Genomic DNA, 22,420 nt, shown 5'->3' on the forward strand with positions numbered 1-22,420 from the left:
TTAATACCAGTCAGATTTCAGTGATTCAGATGTAAAGGAATCAAAGTATCTTCAGTGGGCATGAATGATCAGCAAGTTTTCTTTTTATCTTGGTTATCACTAAAACATTGAGAGAATAGGGAAGACTTCAACAAGATTTTGTGGCTGTAAACTACTTTGAACTTAACCCATGTTAAAAACTAGCAGTACATAACAATAAGAATTTAAAGTTACAAAACTTATAATGCTGAATCATAAGGTGCCTTGGTATTTAGAATATTCTTTATATTATCTTGTTATTTTTTTTTCAGAATGATATATGAACCTGGTTATGAAAACTGTATTCTTTCATACTGGTAAATCGTGGGAAATACATACCCATGCACAATGTCCTTGTCTGTTATCTAATGATTGTTGAAAGATTATTACTTTTAAGCATCTAACTTGAGCTGATAGAGTACTGTTTGATCCTGAATGCTTATCTTATGCCATGTCACCTTAGGTGTTCACTTGATCTTTCTGGTGCTCAATTTGGGTTAAAAAAATATAGAACTTAGAGTGTCTTGAAAACTAAAAACATGTCTGCTTAAAAGAAATAACTAAGAAATATGTTAACTGCTATATACTCTGTACTGTGAATATGATAGGGAAAGAGTGAGAAAACACAGGACAAATAAAGCAGAAAGTTTTCTTTCAGGAAGTTTAAAATTATCAAAGCACATTTAAAACAATCAGATTTGGAAAAGACAGTAATGAATGAGTAACCTAATAATCGGGAACAAAAACACCAATAGTGCAAGGCACAATCTAACGAGTGGGGACTAGAATGGTCAAGGGAAGTTTCATAGAGGAGATGTCATGTGGAATAACATTCCCTCCTCTGAAAGATCACTCTGTTTTAATCCCTGGAACCTGTGGATATCTTACTTTACGTGTCCTGATGGTTAATTTTGTGTCAACTTGGTTAGCCAGTGGTACCCAGATAGTTGATCAAACTATGTTAAGATGTTGTTGTGAAGGTGTATCTTAGTTGAGATCAACATTCGAATCAGTGGACTTTTAATAAAGTAGATTAACCTCCATTAAGTAGCTGGACCTCATATAATTGATTGAAGGTCTAAAGAGAAAAGAGATGGAAGTTCCTTGAGGAAGAGGGAATTCTCCCTTCCGATTGCCTTTGGAGTCAAGGTCCAGCATCAGCTCTTCCCTGTGTTTTCAGCCTGCCCATGTATCCTGCAGAATTTAGGCTTGCCAGTTCACACAATTGTATTATCCAATTTCCTAAAATAAGTCTGTTTCTCCCTTGTTCTTCCTCAGTCTCTCTGTCACACACACACACACACACACACACACACACACACATACATACATACATACCACATCCCATTGGCTCTGTTTCTTTGGAGAAGCTGGACCAATACAATGACAAAAAGGACCTTGCAGATGTGATTAAGAGCAGGGCCTTTGAGATGAGGAGATTATCCTTAATTATCCAGGTGGACTTAATCTAATCACATGGATCCTTAAAATGGAGAATCTGTCCTGGCTGTGGTTAGAGGGCAGTCTGACAATGGAAGAGGAGCCAGGGAGCTGTGATGCAGCTAACTTGAGGAGAGGGTGTGAATGAGCCAAGGGCTGAGGGTGTCCTGGCCTTTAGATGAGATTACTCCTCCGGAACCTCCATCAAGGTACACAGCTCTGTTAATATCTTGATTTTAGTACAGACATCCATGTGGAACTTCTTAAAGAACTAAAAAGAATAAATCTGTGATGTTTTAGGTCACTAAATTTGTGGCGATTTATTACAGCAGGAATGAGAAACTGTTACTGAGGAGGTGGGATTGACAGACTAAATAGGATTTGAATAAGTTTTATGAAGGCAGAACTGAAATGCAGGCCTGACTGTGGAGTGTTACTGCACTGAAGGGGATGGTCTTGCCTGCACAGAAGATCAGGGCTCGTGTAGGCATAAGCCTCCATATCACTGCAGCAGATGCTGACTCAGCTGACATGCTAATCAGGGCCAGGTAGCCCCACTTCTGAAGCTGCTGTGGGGACAGGAGGGCAGTAAGATGAGAACAGCAATTTTTCCACTTAACTGCCTTGGACTCCACTTGTCTGAAATTGCAACTTTTTACACTTAATCATAGATCACAATATTTTAAGGCTATTAAAGATAAGAGGTCAGTCAGTCCGGGCCTCAGTCTTCATGTAACCATGTTCACGATTAATATCCTTACAATCAAAATCTGTAACTGAGACCCAGGTAAGAACTACTGTCTGCCTAAGGTAGTGCTGCTACTCATTAACAGAGTAGACTTGAAAATGCAGGTCTGGGGACACCTGGGTGGCTCAGTGGTTGAGCACCTGCCTTTGGCTCAGGTCATGATCACAGGTCCAGGGATTGAGTCCTGCATCGGGCTCCCTGCAGGGAGCCTGCTTCTCCCACTGCCTATGTCTCTGCCTCTCTCTCTCTGCGTCTCTCATGAATAAATAAATAAATAATCTTAAAAAAAAAAAGTAAAATGCAGGCCTAATAGCACATCTATGTGAGAAACTTCAAAAAAGGATTCACATTTACCAATTATGGAAGTTTAAGAGGATTTGGTATCTGTTTCTCTAATATAAAGCACTTTGATATTTTACTTAAATATTTATATAACTCATTATACATACCAAGGGTTTAGTTTTTCTTTGTAAGTAGATACCCCTTAATCCCAGAAAATGTGAATAGGAGAAAACTACTTGAGCTCCAGGATTGACTTTTCTGCTTGCCTGAATTTTTTTGATCAACAGATTGCCTGTGATTTTTTTAAAGATTGATTTATTTATTTATTTATTTATTTATTTATTTATTTATTTATTTAAGAGAGAGGCACCATGAGCAGGGGCAGAGGGAGAGGAGAGAATCTCAAGCAGACTCCAAGCTGAGCATGGACTCATGAGAATCATGCCCTGAGCGGAAACCAACAATCAGACGCTTAGCCAACTGAGCCACGAAGCACACCTGCATGTGATTCTTTAACAGTATTTATTGTTTGCTTATACAGCTATGGAGATGATGGAGAATCATCTCTTGAATATATGAGTTAAAGGGATAAATCCCATATATCAATGTTTGTCAATGTTGTACGAACAACCTTTAACAAACAGCAAAAGAATGAGAACCCTAGTCTTGTATATTGTTGAAAAAAGGATGCCTAAAATATGCTAATGAAAGCTTGTAGTTACACTATTATTTATGGCAGAACATGCTGATCTTAAGTATGATTATAAACACCATTATGTATTAGGTGTAATTCATTTTTTTTTCAGTCTGGTTTGAGGACCCATGAGATTATATATCATCTCAACATGCAGCCACTATAATATCTGAGCTAGTTGGAACACTGAGCACCTTGCCCTTAGAGAGAATTACTCTTCTTAAGGATAAGAATATGATCATTCAAAAGTAGCTCCTTCCTTAGTAATAAGATTTCAGAGGTCATCAAATCCCAGCTATAATATCACACTGAGCAATGAAGAGTGGTAAGAGGATCCATTCAAATCTGGGTTTGAGTTTCTATCCTTGTTTCCTCCCTTTTTTTCCTTCCACAAATGTTTATAGTGTGTCAAGCTATTATTTAGCTACTGTTATTAAATAGTTAATAAGGTATAATTTCTGCATCGAAAGAGCATGTCATCCAGTCATATGCCACTGCTGGCTGTGTGACCCTACTTAAGTTGCTTGTCTTCTCTGTGCATCTAGTACTGAGTCTGGCCTTCATTAGAGGTGATTCTTCCTTTATCCCAAATACTTTGCTGGGTGATACTCTTACCTCTCTCTTTTTTCCTGCACCAATAATTTTGAGTGATTGTGAGATAAGGTCGGGAAAGATGTGCTTTCTCTACTCCTGAAGGTTCCTTCCTGTAGAGGGAGGTTCTTTGGCATAACATCCTGGGATTTTCTGTGCCTTTATCCCCCAATGAAGAGGAGGGACTACCTGATGGGCAAACTTAGAAGGAGAAACTAGGTATGAGGGGTCTCTCTCTCTCTGTCTCTCCTCTCTCAGGAAGTACATACCCTGTCTAAATCCCACATGTTCTAAGTTATCAAGGGCCTCATTTTAGGACAGAGTATGTAGTGATCCCCTTTTACCTTTGTCATAGTAAGTCTGTTTTATTGTAGTGTTCATTCTAGGAAAGCCCACTTACTCTCCAATAAAAGCCACATTTTCCATAACCAGTAATAAAGAAGATATTTTGGTGCCCATCTGCCTTTCTCAATTGGTTCAGAACTCAGGTGGGGAAGAGCAGTGATATTTATTGTGCCACTGTGAATCCCATTAAATGATAATTATTGTTTCCTTGGGACTCTTTTGCAGAAAATAATTTTTTAAAATGCCACTTGAACCTAATGATTGCAGATGCTAGCATAATAGAAACAGGCTGGGGTCACATGCCTTTCTCTATTTTCCTCTGTGAGAGAGTAACTGTTGCATGATCCCTTTCTCCCAAAAGAGAGGTTATAAAAGATCATGATGAGGCTGTTCCTTTATGTTTCTTCTTTCCTTATTTAAAAATTAATGGCTCGGTTCCAAAGGAGTTGTCATAGTTTCCTACTAATTTTCTTAATTACTGTTTTTAATGGTGCAATTGCATTTTGGATATGTAATATTTTTTAATTTGTTATACTTTACTACACTCTTGTGAGGTAGGACATCCACATTTTGTAGATTAAGAAACTGCTAGGAAAAAGGAAGTGACTTGCCTAATGCCACACAATAAAACTGAATTTGTTGGTGAATATGGAATTAGGCATAATTAGAATTCATCAGTAAGCTCTCTCAGGAAATTCACCTGGAGACTCATCAGTAGGCACAGCTGAAACTTTTCAAAATGTAGAGCAGGAAAGTTGGCTTCTTGTTCTGCTTATTATAATTGAATTATTGAGACCTTTAATATAAAAGTTAGTGTTTTTCCTTGGGGCCAGCCCTGAGTGGGAGTTGTATCAATAGTCCTGGAAAAGATTGAAAGATTTTAAGATGTACCTGCTCTGACTAAGTGGTAACCTTTGATTAACTTCAGTGTAAACGATGTAAAGATTTGAAAACATTTCTTCTGATTCTTTCTCATCATGTTACATTGTAATATGTTGAAACCAGCTCATAATAATTAGTGAGAGTCAACTTAAATTTTCAGGAATATTGCAAATCAGTTGTTAGATGTAGCCATTATTGAAAATGAAAATTAAAACTTAAAATTAAAATTACATTGAAAACAAATCAAACTTTATAACTTCTTAATTATTTTAGTGTATTGTACTATTATGTATATTCTTGAGGTCTTTATGGTATCTAAATGGAGAATGTACTGTATAATTATGTGCTACCAAATATTTCTTTCCAATTCTTTTAATGCTTTCACATTAGCAGTTTGAGTTCAGTCATGATAGGAATATTTACACCAAATGTTGAAATACTTACTGAAATCCAGTAAATGCTACAAATCAGGACTTGACTTATTGTTTTGTTAATTGTCTGGACTTAAGAACTTGATGGAGAAAATGATTAAACTTCAAAGATGTGCTTCCTGTAGCTGTTACATTGTGACTAGAATAAAAATACGTGAGGAAATACCCTTTGAGAATTAAAAATCTGTCAGTTCAGCAGAAATTTGCTCACTGCATTGGTGAATGAATAAAGTTCTCACATTTGTCTTCATTATTTTACCCTCATCTTATTAATATAAACTAAAATGTTAACCAACATTCTTTGCTAATTGAAATGGTAGTTTGGCTATGGATACAAGAATTCAGCAAAGATCAGTGAAAACATTTCATGAAAATCAATGGAATTTACAATAAAAAGTATTATGTATTTTATTGTTATTTGTAAATTATGGCTACATACCATACACACACACACACACACACACACACACACATTTTTTTCAGAGAGTTGGTATGTACTGGGTTGAATAGTAGTTCCCACAAAAGAAAGGTCATAATTTCCAGAATTTAGGAGTATCACACACATAATATAGCAAAAGAATGAGTATTGCTTAATATTTCTTGAGAGGAGATTATCCTGGATGATCTGGGTGAGCCGTAAATGCAGCCACATGTATCCTTTATAAAACAGACACATGGAGGAGAAAACTCAGAGAAGGAGAAGAGTCAGAGAGGAACACAGAGAATGACCCTGGAGGTAGGGATTAGAGTGATATGGTCACAGAATGCCTGCAGCCACCAGAAGCTGGATGAGACAAGAAACATGTCCTCCCCTGGAGCCTCTGAAACCAGAGTGGTCCTGCCAACAGCTTAATTTTTGTGCTTGTGAACTCCAGGATTGTGAGAAAATAAATTTCTCATTTGAAGTCACCCAGGTCTTGGTAATTTGTTATGACAGCTCTAGGAAACTATTATAAGGTGTGATGAAGAACCATTTTATGGCTGCATTAGGTACAGGAGATATGTTGAAATGATCAGAATTCTGGTCTCCTCAGCTTCTGGCTACCTACATGTTTTTTTCTTTCTGCATCAAGGCAATTCATATTTACATATGTTTCAATGGTAAAAATAAAACTCATTTACTTCGGTCTTAATCAACTTTAACCCTCAGCTAATACATGTGTGTGCCCTACCCCCGATATCCCTAAAAAGTGGTGCCCAGACTGATATCCTCTACTCTCCTTACCAAACTTTCAGTCCCCTTGTCTTCTGGGCAACCTTTCATCAAATCTTCTATTTCCACAATTTCTTTGCTATGCCTTGTGCTTTCACAATTCCACTACCATGTATTACCAAGATCTCCCAGCTTCCTATCTGACTACTTTTAACTATTGCATTATTCCCTTGCTATGTATTATTGCTATTCTCAGTAGTGTAACACCTTGGATTTATGAAGGGCCTTTTGAATCTTTGCATCAGATTGATTTACTAATTTGGAGGTTATTGGCCCTCTCTATGACTTTATTGCTTTTCTGTCATGCTTTAACTCTAAGCCTTTTAGCCTCTGTCTTAATGAACCTCTCTATTCTGGTTGTCTTGGTGATATCTCTGTTGTATTTGGTTTCTCTTATGCTGTCCTGTATTCAGTTTGTTACTCTCACTTATGGAAGATCAGAAATATGCTGCTAGAGAAGAGAGATTTATTATTATTATTACTATTATACCAGTATTGCCTGATATAAGACCTTGATTTGGTAAAACCTGGCCTCTGCTAAGATTTACAAATTAAAGATAAATAAATAAAAATGAACCACATATTCTAGCCAAAATTTGTTGAGTACTACTAGTATATATGTGTTTGGCATTGGCTAACAAAACCCCCCGAAAAACAAAAACAGTGAATAAGACCTCAGTCCCCCAACCCCTGGCTTAAAGCACTTAGAGTGCTTTATAAATTCATCTAGATATTTTATTTGTAGCAATTCCATGGTGTCTTCCATTAGTTTCTTCACGAATAATCTTCATTTTGTTGCACAAAAATTCACCAATGGTCTAGGACCTTTCCTTCACTATTTGGGCATTTATAAGGCAGGTCACATTGTGTTTGAAGCTCTTTAGGACCTGTGGGTATTTGCTACTTATAGAGAGCCCTCTGAATAGATTCAAGCATTTAATTTCTTTCCAACCCCTTCCTTAGTTACTTCTAAATGACTATGTTAAAATTTTCCTAGCAGTAGAAAATATTTCTTTTTTTTTCAGTTTGTACTTAGGCAATCTTCACTTCAAGAGCAGAAAAAAGGGACATGTTAAGAAATTTACCATTTCCTGATTCTGCTTTTCTATTCACTGATCAATTTGCAGTTAGAGTTAATGTTTCTCTCTTATATTATTTCCTGTGATTTTGAACTCAGTAATATTCTAGGAACTGTTATTCTGTTGTTCAGTGTTTGTGGTTTCTTTCAAGAGCAAAAAGAAATTATTTTAAACTACATCCTTTGACTTTTTGCCATGTAATTTTATTCTTAATTCATTCTTTTCTATAAGTTTGAAAGGAATATGAGCTATATAGCAGGATGCCTGCATAGTAAATTCTACAGGTTTATGTAATTATCTCACAGAAGCTGAAGGTTGTTTTTTTACAACAGTTTTATTGAGATGATTAATTGATATACAATAAACTTCACATGTTTTAACTGTAAAACATGTGTGTGTATAAAATCACAATGAAAGTGAATATACTCCTCACTCTCCCCCCAGTTTCCTCTTGCTGCTCTGTGATCCCCTCTCCTAACCCTTTTTACCCATTCCTCGTCCGCAGAAAATAACTGTTTTGCTTTTTTAACATATAGGTTAGCTTGTATTTTTTAGAATTCTAGAAGAAGGTATAGTTAGTACTGGTTTTTGTCTGGCTTCTTTCACTCAGCATAATTGTTTTGAAATCATTCATGTTGTCAGTTATATAACTTGTTTATTCCATTTTATTGCTGAATAGATTTCCATTGAAGACAATACCATTGAAACAAATACCACAATTTGTTTATTGATGCACCTGTTGATGGATATCTGGGTCATTTCCAGTTGAGGGTATTATAAATAACTTGCTATCATATTTGTATGCAAGTCTTTGCATGGAAATATGTTTAATTTCCCTGGGAAACTACCTACAGCTAATGGCTGGGTAATACAGTAGGTATGTGTTTATAATTTTAGGAAACTGCCAAACTGTTTTCCAAAGTGGTGGTACTATTTCCATCAACAATGGAACTAGTTCCACTTTCACCACTTTCCTCACCACTACTTTGTATTATTAGTCTTTGGTATTATAGGCCTCATAACAGGAATGTGAAGCTATCTCCTTGTGGCTTTAATGTTTCTTTTTTTTTTTTTTTTATGATAGTCACACACACACACACACACACACAGAGAGACAGAGAGACAGAGAGACAGAGACACAGGCAGAGGGAGAAGCAGGCTCCATACACTGGGAGCCTGACGTGGGATTCGATCCCGGATCTCCAGGATCCCGCCCTGGGCCAAAGGCAGGCGCCAAACCGCTGTGCCACCCAGGGATCCCTAATGTTTCATTTCCTTAATGGTTACTGACACACTGATAGGAGAGATCTATTCACGGGCTAATTTGATACACTCATGTATCTTCTTTCATGAAGTCTGTTCAAGTCTTCTGTGCATTTTTAATTAAACTTTTATTATTGAGTTATGACTGCTATTTATACATTCTGTACACAAATCTTCTATCAGATATATGCTTTGCAAGTATGTTTCTCCTAGTCTGTAGCTTGTTTTTGCAATCTTCTGATGGTGTCTTTTACAGAGAAGTTCTTACATCTATGTAGTCCAACATACCAATATTTTATTTTATGAATCATGCTTTTGTTGCTATGTTGCTATTCTTAAATCATTTCCGGGGCACCTGGGTGGCTCAGTGGTTGAGCATTTGCCTTTGGCTCAGGGTGTGATCCTGGAGTCCCAGAACTCCGCATCGGGCTCCCTGCCAGGGAGGCTGTTTCTCCCTCTGCCTATGTCTCTCACTCTCTGTGTCTCTAATGAATAAATAAATATAATCTTAAAAAAAAAGAAAAGAAATCATTTCCTACTCATGATCACTGAGGTTTTTTTTTCTATGTTTAATTCTGTAAGTTTTATATTTTATGTTTATGAACTATTTATAGTATAAGGTATGGATTGTAATTATTTTTTTTTAGGGCTATCCAATTTTCAGTACCATTTATTATTAGAAAAACTGTGATTTCTCTACTGAATTGCTTTTGCACCTTTGTCAAAAATCAGTTGTTCACAAATTTTGGAATCTATTTCTAGATTTTCTATTCTGTACTATTGATCTGCTTGTGTATTTTGATGCCAGTACCACACTACCTGCATTGTAATAATTTATAGCTTTATAATAATTTTAGAAATCAGTTAGTCCTTCAGTCTTCTTATTTTAAGTACTTATTTATTTATTTTTATTTTGGTTATGTTAGATACTTTGTACTTTTAGGTACTTCTTACATTTATATTTTAGAAGGATCTTGTCAATTTATACAAAACCTATGATCAGAATTTGATTGAAATTACATTGGTCTATAGATGAAATTGGGAAAGATAAATACATCTTAACAATATTAGTACTTCTGATAAATGAATATCTATCTCAATTTATTTAGATCCTCTTGATTTCTCACAGTAATGTTTTGTAGTTTTCAGTGCACAGGCCTTGCACACTTTTTGTCAGATTTATTATTAAGCATTTAGCCTTTATTTCACGCTCAATTTTAAAAGTTATATTCTCTGGGTAAAATTCTATGTTGACTGTACTTTTCTTTTAGTACTGTATTTATTTATTTATTTTATTTGAGAGAGACAGAGAGAGTGAGAGAGAGCAAGAGGGCAAGCACTAGGGGCAGAGGGAGAAATAGGCTCCCTGCTGAGCAGAAAGTCCACTGCAGGGCTCAATCCCATGACCTGAGCCAAAGGCATGCTTAACTAAATGAGCCATCCAGGCCACCTAATTCTTTTAGTATTTTAAGTGTGTTTTCTACTTCTATCTTACATGATTTATGATGGGAACTCCTCTATCATCCTTATCTTGTTTCTTTTGTATATAATAGATCATTGTCTCTGGCTGCTTTTAAGATTTCTGTCTTTATCATTGGTTTTAAGCAATTCGATGATGATATGCCTTAGTGTAACTTTCTTTTTTTGCTTGGAGTTTGTAGAGATTTTTGGGTATATGAAGTTTTATTTTTCATCAGATTTCAAACATTTTGACCATTATGTTTTCAGGTTTGTTGCTGTTGTTGTTTCTCAGTTCTCACAGTATCTCCTCCTCTCCTTTGGAGTCTCCAATTAAAAAATATTTGGCCTCATAAAATTTTCCCACAGTTCAACTCATGTTCTTTTAATTTTTTTTAAAGTAATATTTTCTATGTGTTTCATTTCCAGTGATTTTTATTACTAAGTCTTCAAATTCACTTTTTTTTTCTCCTACAAGGTCTCTTTTTTAATCCCTTCTAGTATAATTTTTATATCAAACTGTTATTCTCATTTCTAGAAGTTCAGTTTGGGTCTTTTTTTTTTTTTTAATTTACATCATCATGTCTACTTAATATGTCAGTCTTTAGTTTTTTGAATATACGGAATTCATTTGTAGTAATCATTTTAATGCTTGAACTGTAAATTCTATCAGCTATGTCATTTCTGAGACAGTTTTGATTAATTATTTTTCTCTTCTTCATGAGTCATATATTTTTATTTCTTTGAATGCTTGGTAATTTATTTTGGATTCATATATGGTACATTTTATCTTGTCATGTGTTGGATGTTTTGTATGTCTGAAAATATTACTGAGATTTGTCTTACACTGTGGTTAAGTTACTTGGAAATAGTTTAAAATTTTGTTGGCAGGTGCTTTATGTTTTGTTAGATGAGACTAGGTCGGTATCTAATCTTGGGTCCATTTATCTCATTGCTCACTATTCTATTTGAAGGTCTGTGAATCATGAGGTTTTCTGCAGAAAATGTATGAGTATATTCCAGCCCTCTGTGAGCCCTCCATACTTGTTTTCTTCAAAACAGAGTTTCTCAACCTTGGTGCTGCTAATTCACAACTGTGAATTATCTCCCATGAATCTCCCATGCACTGCAGCATGTTTAGCAGCATCTTTGACCCCTGCTTGATGGCAGTAGCACCCTCCCCACAGCTTATGACAGCAAAGATATCTGGAGGTATTACCAAATGTATCCTCAGGAGAAAAAATTGCCCCAGTTGAGAATTAACTACTGGAAGCTTTTGGGGGCAGCCCTCTTCTTAGTCTCAGTTTCCTTGCATTTCTGCAGCAGTGTATGGCTGAATACTTGAGGGAGAGCTTCTGAAGATGTCTCAAGTTCTCTCTCTACCTCTATCCCCTGTGTTCCTTTGCTCTGTGACTTCTAGCCATATTTCTTTTTCTCCATATAGGGAGACTGCTTGGCTCTTTTTGGGTCCCTTCTGTCTGTCCTGCAGCCTGGACACTTTCCTAGGCAGTAAGTTTTTTGTAGGACTCAGCTTGTTTGCTTTTCATCTTTCAGGGATCACTGCTCTTACTGAAGTCTCTTATGTTTTTCATTATGTAAATATGCTATTAATTGCAAAATTATATTTATGTATAACACATACACATATGTATATATGTATATATATATATTTTTGCTCATATTTACAGTATTATGGCATGTTTAAATGCCCTTGTTTTGGAAATATGTCATTTCTTTGTTCTATAGTTGCAAGAGAAAAAGATACCATCACCTTAAAATTTGTCTTTATTGAGTGAATGTCTATCGTGCCAAAGTTTTTATTCTAGAACTAGAGATATAAAAATGTTTCTTATCTTTATATAAAATCCAGAGCAGATTTGCCAGATCCAACTTGCAAAAAATTAACTATGACTTCTGAACTGAATTGCTGTATTCCTATCAACAGGAAGCTAAAAGATAAACAAAAATTAAAGACTAAAATTGAATTTATATTAACCTTCAATAACTAACTAGAATAGGAATATTTGAAAAATAATTAGGAGGACTTAAGCAAGTTGGTTGCCAGTCATGCATTTTATTTCCTTCTGTAAGTAAGAATTAATATATATATGTAAACATTTGCAATGTTTTCTAGTATTATGATAATTCAGACTTGATATTAGTGAAGTTGGGTCATAACCATTGGCTTTTTGACAGTTCCCTGAGTCCACCTGTCCACTTTGCCACTACTAGGGAATTGTACAGGGTTCAGATATACTCCACCTTGCTTTTCTTTCCTTCAAACTAATTCTCATAAGAAGAAACTGTTGCTAATGCAATAAATTAATCTGTATTGATTTGTAAATAGGAGCTGATTACCTTTTACTCTACTTCTTGCTCCAATATGTACATTTAAATTTAACATGATTGATTCACTGATACCTACTATGCTCCAGGCAGAATTTTATATGCTAAACTATATAGTTTCAGCTAATTTCTTCATCTCAAAACATGGTAATAATGTTAAGTATTTTTGAAATGCTTTGCATGGAAGAGGGTTTTTTTTTTCATATTTTTGGAATCATCTTGTATAAGTAGTTTTTATTCTGCTTACCATAAAGCCAGTCAAAATTTGGGGAAAAGGATTATTGAGTGATGAACATATAGAGTGAGATACATATTTACCTTCCTTTCTTCTAAATCTACAATTGCATATTTATTTTTTCTTAAGGAAAATATTGCAGTCCAAAATTCTCTTGCTGTTCCTTGGAGAGGAGAGAGAGTAATTTTCAGAATGGGCTAAACTATGTTAGAAATGGCAAAACATAAAATTGTCCTTTATTAGAACAAACTGAGTACACACTGCACCTACGTGCAATCTGTCACCCTAGCATAGCATTTTATACAGAACAGGATGTGCAGCTGTGTTTCTATAACACAGTGAAGTTCCATCATCCCACACTGCCAGATACTCTTCCAAAGGGCTGTAGTATTTGCCTCTAGATAAACCACTGGCAGTCTTTTAAATTCTGTCTTCTTTCTTTCTGTTTAATTACTTTATTCTTCCAGTCTACTTTCTTACTAATTCTTATTATTTTAATCAAAATTAATAAAATTTGAGATTCATATGTTTTACATTTTATAATGTCCTTATTTTGATATTATTGAATAAAATTTATTTCTTAAATTGGAAAGTTTAGTGGAATCTGAGGTTAAGTTTCTTTGGTTTAAAATTTGCAGAGACTTTGACTTGAGCCTTTTCCAAATATTTCTGTTCCCAAATAGGACTAGTTCACCATCATTCCCTCACAGAGATACTGTTCACGTGTTTTCAAAATTGGCCTTACATCTTCAATATGTTGCATGCTGGCCCAAGCCAATGTGGCCATTCACAATTATCAATGTTTCTTTGATGTTTTTGTTTTTAGAAATAGATATCAGTCATCTCTGATAGTTAAGTGAGAGCCACAAGTTTGCTTTTTTTAAAATGCTACACCTGCAAGTAAATATGATAAAGATGAGTATCAGATTACTGCTACTTATGGAAACATCTTTTAGGAGACAGTGACAAAACAGTCATGATGGTGGGGATCCCTGAGTGGCTCAGCAGTTTAGCGCCTGCCTCTGGCCCAGGGTGTGATCTTGGAGTCCTGGGATCAAGTCCCCATCAGGATCCCTGCATGGAGCCTGCTTCTCCCTCTGCCTGTGTCTCTGCCTCTCTCTCTCTCCGTGTCTCTCATGAATAAATAAATAAAATCTCTTTTAAAAAAGTCATAATAGTCAAAACAGTCATAAGTTTTTCTTATTATCTCATTTTTCTTTTAGGCATTCTGGTGAGAATCCACACAAAAGGTTAACTCAAAGCTTATGTGACAATCTTCTAGGAGCAGAATTTAGTTGTCCTGGTTGGAATACAGTGATTGAGTCTCTTGTTAAATGTCTGAACCGATGGTTGAATCAATAGTATTGGGCCTAGGGTACTGTTCTAAAAAGTATAACCTGCTTGACAAATCAAGATACTTTGATACATTTCACCAATGCAAAACTATTCTTAACATCTGACATCTTTTGTATTAGTTAACAAATCCACTACAGTGGTTGGAGCTAAAGATAATGGAAGACCTTATAGTCATTTCTAGGATTTGAACTCCAGGTAGCTGACCAATAAATTTTGGAGTAGGTGTCCCTGATTGGGATCATTCAAATTAATCAACTGCTCTTAAACTATCGATGAAAGTGAACTTATACACACATACATCCACATAACACACTCAACTGAAGCATTTTAGGGTACATTAGATAGCCATATAAGAAAGTCTACACATATAAAATCCATGTTACAGGTATCTTCTAGATTAATCTCTCTAAAACAAAGCTTGGTATTTTTCACACTCCCTTCTTGCTCAAAAAGGTTCAACTGTCAATTATCTATAGATTTATATCCAACTCCTTAGCCTGGCAGTGATAGATATCCAAGATCTGGTACCATATATCTCACCAATCTTCACTGCTACCACTTTTCTAATGATCTTTCAATTGGCTACATGACTTTTCCCAGTTTTCTCTATTCTTCATCTTTATTTCTTCTCCATCTCCCTGAGTATGCAAGCTGTTTTAATCTTCATGCATGCCAATGACTCCAATTTCTCCTCTGTTCTCTTCTACACATTTTTCTGTGCCTAACTATATGCTCATGGGACTTTAACAATGACCTTGTGTTGCATTGAAAAGAGGAGATAAAGAGAGGAGCTAAGTGGGGGAAATAGTAGGTGTTTTCAGAAGAGGAAGAGCAAGGTCAAGATGAATAGGGATAGAGATCTTCAAAGTAAATGACAATGACAGAATTCATCAGATTTTCTTAAGACTTGGAGATTTCAATTATTACATATATAACAATTTGGAGAAATACCCTAAAAAATAAAATCTAACAAAGTTCTGGAGGAGTCCTTAGGTATTAAGACAAGGTATTCACCTTGCATGAATCACCATATAGATTATTATTAGAAAACCTGGGTGTCCTCTCCAAATTGTCTTGAAATTCCATAATCCTAATCCCATAATGATTTTTCCTTTTCTATGGGAATAGAGGATGCTAAGATTATAAATATCACTCATAAATAAGATATTTCAAAGTTAACCATAACCTTTCCCCTAAGACATTTACATGTTTTCAGTGAGGGAGAATAAATAAATAACATAGGCAGATTTCATATTTAAAATTTACTTGTAGAAACCCAGATGACTTGCCCTTTCTATATATGTATCCCTCTCTACTAGATTAAGGAAAAAATAGTCACACAAAATGTAAAATGAGAATTTGCAAGGATATAACTCAGCAGATTTGGGGGTAGGTGGAGACCCAAACCCTTGACCACAGCAAAATCTAAAAAGTTTAGATTACTACTTTCCCACTTTTTGCACCTTCATTCAGCCCCCTTTTCCTTTTTTCTGATCATCATCATCAAGCAACTATTGCTCAGAGTTCAGGATCCCCTGACGAAACTGAAATTTCCTCTCTTCAGGTAGAGAACTGAAATCTGTGCAGGTAGCATTAGGATGTTGTTTGAGTTTTGACAGGAAATACATTGTTATGTGATACCCTTTGATCAGTTTTGCCTGTTGATGCTATGAAGTGTTTTGTTCATTGTGCATAGATGAATCAAAGTACTGTCTATCCCAAAAAGAATAATGTCTAGATTTTGACAGATTTTAAAACAAGGACTAAAAGGAAGTAGAAACTATAATAATTTAGAAGCAAACTTTATTTTTTTTCAGAGTCTTCCCAAGTGGAAGGGAGATCTACCAAGTGAAAATTTGGAACAAGGAACCTGCCATTCCCTAGGGGAGATTCCATACTCTATGTCATTCTTCAGTGAGGAGGATAGTGATTCCCAGTCTAATTTTATTCTATGTTCGGGGTCTTACATCAGCCAAACAAAAAATATAATACATAAAACTCTATTTGTATACAATTTTTCATCAGGCAAAGATAATCTACAGTGACAAAAAAATATATAAGAGTGGTAGCCTGGAGCCAGTCATGTTGTGATGGTGTGAAGCTGACTAGCTGAGGATATAAGGGAACTTTTTTGAGGTCATAAAAATGTTCTTATATCTGACTATGGTTGTAGTTACTGGAATACATTTGTCAAAACTTGTCAAACTGTGCATTCAAAATGGGTATATTTTGTTGAATATAAATTATACCTCCATAGAGTTAATTTATATTTAAAAAACATATATGAATAATACTTATACAGATATACTTGAATATATTGGAAATTCCCTGAATCTTCTTATTTTTAGATTTATAATCTTTGTGTGAGGCTTTTGTACTTTGGTAGAAAACATTCATAACATCAATCTCATTTCCAGTATTTTGATTAAAAATTTTGTAACATTTTAAATGCTAGTGCATTTAATAGTTTTCCACTGATTTGCTTAGCTTAATTTATTTCAAGTTAAATTATCATAGGAAGTGTGTCTAAATGATTTCTAGTTGTTATTATGTGATCTTGAACATTAACTCCTGAGGACTAGAAGAGCATAATTCAGTAAAGAATGGAAATTTGAGTAACTGGCATGCTTAACATCATATCAGAAAATGTTTTAACTACTGATAAATGACTTACCCATTAGAAATCTCTGTTTTGTCCTGACTTTTTTGCAAATATTAAAAATATTGTGAAAGTATTGATGCTTATGAAGACTTTCATAAAGAAAATAGAATATTTTAAATAGAAAAGTTTCTACATCCAAATTTCTTCTGAAACTATATAAATTTTATTCTGTACATAATTTAAATTTATGGTTAAATAATTTATTTTATATTTAATAAACATAAAATGTGATAAATCCTTGTATTTCTCTTCAGATATATTTATATTTTCTACTGTCCAAAATAAGTTCTCCAGATATAGATGCTAAAAGTTTAGTCTGTGAGGTATTTTAGTCATTTGTAGTGGTGATATCTGCTAGAACTTCTGATTAAAGACAGAAATAAAACATATTTATATTTATATATAATAATTTGATCCTTTTCTTACTCATTTTCATTCTTTGCTTATGAATAGCTCTATTTACCATTCAAGCTGGAGATTGAATCTCTTGGAAACTGCAAACTGTTTTGAAGAGATGTATGCTGAACTTTAATTGATAAGGAGGAAAAATATGTTATCTATTTTCTGTGATAGCTGGTATAGACTTTTCCATTGTGCTTTCTCTCTGTAGTTACCAGGTGTATATCAGATCTCAGAGTAATGATAGCACATTGATTTTAATGCCAGTCCATTATGGGAAAGACTGTAGCAGATGTTGATGTCTTGTCCTGCATCCCTGTATCTCACCTCTGACTCCTGCTGTACCTGTGAGGGCTCTTCACTAGCATGCTGAGGCTTTCCCAACTCTGCCTCAAGTTTTTCTCTAAGTAGCAGGGACAAGTACTCTTGGCCCACTTGCCGGTGTGCTATCAAAGAGCTGGTGGAGGTGGTCATGCAGGCAAAGGTGTGGCCACTAGCAGGAATTCAGGGTTGATAGATAAAAGCTGCAACTTCCAATCCTTCAGGCACAAGTTTTGAGTACCTACAATAACAACTATCAGGTGATCCCAAGTGGGGTTGAGCACCAGATGCCCACATTGATGACAAGAACAATAATTTCTCCTGTATTATTTTTTCTTTCCCTATGTCTTTTTCTCTTCTCCTTCATTCCAGCCCTCTGGGATCCCTTCCCCGATTAAATACCTGTATCCAAGTCCTTATCTCAGGCTCTTCTTTCAAGTGAACTCAGACCAAGGCAACTAAGATGACTTCTCTATAATTAGTTTTTGAGGTGGAAGTAAATTCTCTTGACTGTATGTTATTATGTTTAACTTAGAGTTCACAGTTCTCTAAGATGAACATTTTGTATTCACACAGTGGAAATGAGGACATTGGCTTGAATTATTGCTCAATTTCTTATTACATGACCTTGGGCAAATCATTTTCCTTCTGTGAGTCATGAGTTTGCTTCTTGTAGAGTGTGACGATAATAACAATTATATGATTATATTAAGCTTAAATAATTTATAGGAAAAAATTTAAGTACAAAGGACTGTATAAATACAAAGCATTTTAAGTGCTACTTCACATAAGAAACATCTTAAAATATTTCTTTTTATTTATTTATTTATTTTTAATTTTTATTTATTTATGATAGTCACACAGAGAGAGAGAGAGAGGCAGAGACATAGGCAGAAAGAGAAGCAGGCTCCATGCACCAGGAGCCCGACGTGGGATTCGATCCCGGGTCTCCAGGATCGCGCCCTGGCCAAAGGCAGGCGCTAAACTGCTGCGCCACCCACGGATCCCAAAATATTTCTTTTTAAGATTTGTTTTGTTTTGCTGTTTCTGCTTATGTACATCTTTCTCTTGTAAACTTTTAAAAAGTTTTATTCTTAAATAGATATGCATCTATTATATATATATGCATCTATTATATATTATATATGTATAATTTGTTTTATATATATATAAAATTTGTTTTGTTTCGCTGTTTGTTTCTGCTTATGTACATCTTTCTCTTGTAAACTTTTAAAATGTTTTATGCTTAAATAGATATGCATCTATTATATATATATATTATATGCATCTAATATATATATATGTGTGTGTGTGTATATATATATATATATATATATAAATATATATATAAAACCCTTTATGTGAATTGCTGAGGTAGCATGTAGGAATTTATTAGCTCAATAATTGAAAGTTTAGGAATGGCTTCAGTCATGGCAGAACATAGGATTCAGGTTCTCTCTCTTTCCCCCTGAATCTTCTCCCTTCTTTCTCTCTTTGCCCTTCTCTCAGCTATTTTACTTACCTTTGTTGAATTCATTTTGAAGTTTTCTGTATATCATGAAACAAGAGCTTTCTCTGTCTACTGTCTTACATCATCCCAGAACGGCAAACTGAGAGAAACTACATCTTTCTTGGTTGTTTCAGAAAATTTCCAGGCGTGACCCAAATTGGCCTCTTTGGATAATGTGTCCATCCATGGTTCAATTATTATGGGGATAAAGTTGTCTGATCTAAGTCAGTCAGCTCTTTCCCTTCCTCTTTCCCTCCTCCCTCCTTCTCCCTTTTTGTCTCCTTCCCTCTCAGTAAAACATACAAATACAACTATAGGTTTGTTGACTACCTCTCTCTCTTCTAAAGAGTAGGAAACCTAGTAATTACATTAGGCTTTTTTTTTTTTTTTTTTTTCTGGAAAAAGTGATGGCCATGAGTATTCAGATTTATGAATGCATTGTCCTGAGGGTAAATCTCTTTGTATAATAAAGGTTTTAGGAACATGAGAGGGCTAGGTATAAGAACTAAGCAGTAGGTGGCAAAACTGAATGCAGATTAGAGACAAATTTCGAAGAATCTTAGAAAGGATATCAAGTTATTTCTTATGGTATACTTTTATCCTAAAATAATCAGGTAATTCTACATCAGATGGCCTCTTGGTAAGTCTTAAGAGAGGCCAGTTGTGCATGTAGATTGGTACAGGGACACAGAGCCTAACACACACACGCACACAACCCACACACGCGTCTGTGTATGTACATACGTTTGTGTGGGGTGGGGTGTGTGTGTTTTATGTTAATAGCATTCTCCTCTCTGTAAAGACTGGCTCATCACCCATTAACCAGATTCTGTTCTCCTCGGGGATCTTTTAGATTCATAGTGAAGACACTGTTGATTATTTTTTCCAGTTTATCCCATTTCTTGATTTTCTCTTTGAGTCACAAGTAGTGAAAGCAGAATGTGTTCCAAGCATAAATTGATTATTGTGTCTTATATCTTAATAATATATGTTGGCAGAAGTAATGCTGTTTGTCACTTATTCTCTTCCTGGGCACATAAGAAAAGTCTGCTTTCCTTGCTGTTAGGTTGTGTCATTGAAATTGAGTTTTGGCCAGTAAGATGTGGACAGTTATGTGTACTGTTTCTTGGCCTGGACCTTATTTTTTTTAAAAGATTTTATTTATTTTTCATGAGAGACACACAGAGAGAGGCAGAGACACAGGGAAAGGGAGGAGAAACAGGCTCCATGCAAGGAGCCGGATGTGGGACTCCATCCTAGAATCCCCAGATCACACCCTGAGCCAGAGGCAGATGCTCAACTGCTGAGTCACCCAGATCAGACATTCTTTACTGTGGTGACTCTGGAAGCCAAGCATTACAGAAGGTGTAACTACAAAGTAGAGGAAGTTTGATGACCTACATTAGATTGGACATATAAGATACAAATTTTTGTTAAGCCTTTGAAATTTCAGGTTTTATATGTTCCAATGGTTAGAGTTGCTTCCTCTACAAATACATTATGCCATTAGCCTAATCACTGTGTATATATGACTGAAAATAAATAAAATTCAATTTGATAATAGGCTTCAGGATTTTATCAGTGCTTTTTATTAACAATTTGTCAATAAATGTCCTTACAGGATCAAAAAAGCATCCATTCTGTCATGAAAATTGCTTGATTCCTCTAGAATTTCTCTTCCCATACATTGCATTTTGGCCTTATTCTCATGTGTATATTTCTGGACTTTCAAAAAGTATTGGATCCATTGTTCATTGGAAAATACTTTGCTACACCTCAATTCCATCATTTCTTTTCTGAGTTAATTTCTTCCTCAAGGTGACACCATGGGTCCTGCTTTCTTTCTTCATCTTCTGAAGGCCTAGTATCTCTTTAATCATTCCTTAACATGAATACAAATTAGGAAACCGATCTTATAATACTTTAGATTCAATCATTTTGTTATTTTATTTTTTATTTATTTTTTAAAAGATTTTATTTATTTATTCATGAGAGACACGGGGCGGGGGGTGGGGGTGTGCAGAGACACAGGCAGAGGGAGAAGCAGGCTCCAAGCAGGGAGACCGACAGGGACTCCAGGATCACGCCCTGGGCAGAAGACAGGTGCTATACTGCTGAGCCACCCAGGGATCCTTTTGTTATTATTTTAATTCAAATTAAAGTTAATGTAGTAAAAACAATCATTAAAGGCAATCTAATGTCCAAATATACTTTCAAAATATATTTTCATCAATTTAACTCAAACATTTTTTTTCACTGAATATAAATTATGTTTTTTTGTTTGTCTACCCTGAGAATTATCAGTACTTTTAGTTCGGTTGCCTCAGCCCACCGAAAGAAATACTGGCACTTCTTGAATTTTAATTTCAAGTCTCCCTCGTTTCCCCAGCTTTGTATTATAGCTCTGCTTTCTTCTTACATTATACACCTCTCTTTTTCATTCAAGATTCTGTGTAATGTTTCCTTCATTTCTTATCTAGTCTAGATTTTTTTTCTTTTTCCCTCAGTATCAACTTTCCTTAAAAAGTCTTTTGAGTATTGTCATAATTTTTTATTCACCTTTATGTAATTATATAGTAACACACTATGTCAAAGTGATGTTTTATTTCTTATTTGTTTTGCTAATGTTTAATTATTTTGTCTTATTTTTTTTTTCTCTAGGAATCTTTATGGATTGCATGTAGATATAATATTGTCTCTTGTACGAACTTTCTTGGAGGAAACACTTTATTGTATTTTAACTTGTTCCAGTTTATAAGTGAGTAAGTGCTGGCCTTCAACTTCTATTGTAATGAAGCCTGATGCAGATATCATGTTACTTACTGATACACTGCTTCATACTGCTTTTCTGTTTTTCGTAATTCTCAGTAGAGTGTGTAGTTTCTAGTAAATTCTTAACCATCTATTAAATGAGACTGAATTAGAGTAAATTTACATTTATACAGGGGAGTATAATAATCATAGCAATTGATAAAAATGTCAAAATCCCTACATATAAACTAATATTGCTTATTTAAAAAATAATATAATACACATTGCATTCTAGTAAAAGGAACAATTGAATTGGAACATTCTTAAACAGTAGAACTTCTGAATGTCACAAACATCATGGTTCCATGAAGAGCATTGGTATAATGGTGAAGTTCT

At 35.0% G+C, this 22,420-nt stretch overlaps 1 long non-coding RNA gene across 1 annotated transcript in view; it reads left to right on the forward strand.

Moving 5' to 3' along the window:
• Nucleotides 1-22,035, forward strand: part of LOC119867154 — a 43,297-nt gene extending 21,262 nt beyond the window's left edge. Inside the window, exon 3 of the long non-coding RNA XR_005382543.1 lies at nucleotides 21,935-22,035. This is a non-coding gene — a long non-coding RNA (uncharacterized LOC119867154). The remainder of the gene's footprint in view (nucleotides 1-21,934) is intronic.
• Nucleotides 22,036-22,420: the final 385 nt, after the last annotated feature.

This window comes from Canis lupus, chromosome 32, assembly GCF_011100685.1.
Source record: "Canis lupus familiaris isolate Mischka breed German Shepherd chromosome 32, alternate assembly UU_Cfam_GSD_1.0, whole genome shotgun sequence".
Classification (NCBI taxonomy): domain Eukaryota; kingdom Metazoa; phylum Chordata; class Mammalia; order Carnivora; family Canidae; genus Canis; species Canis lupus.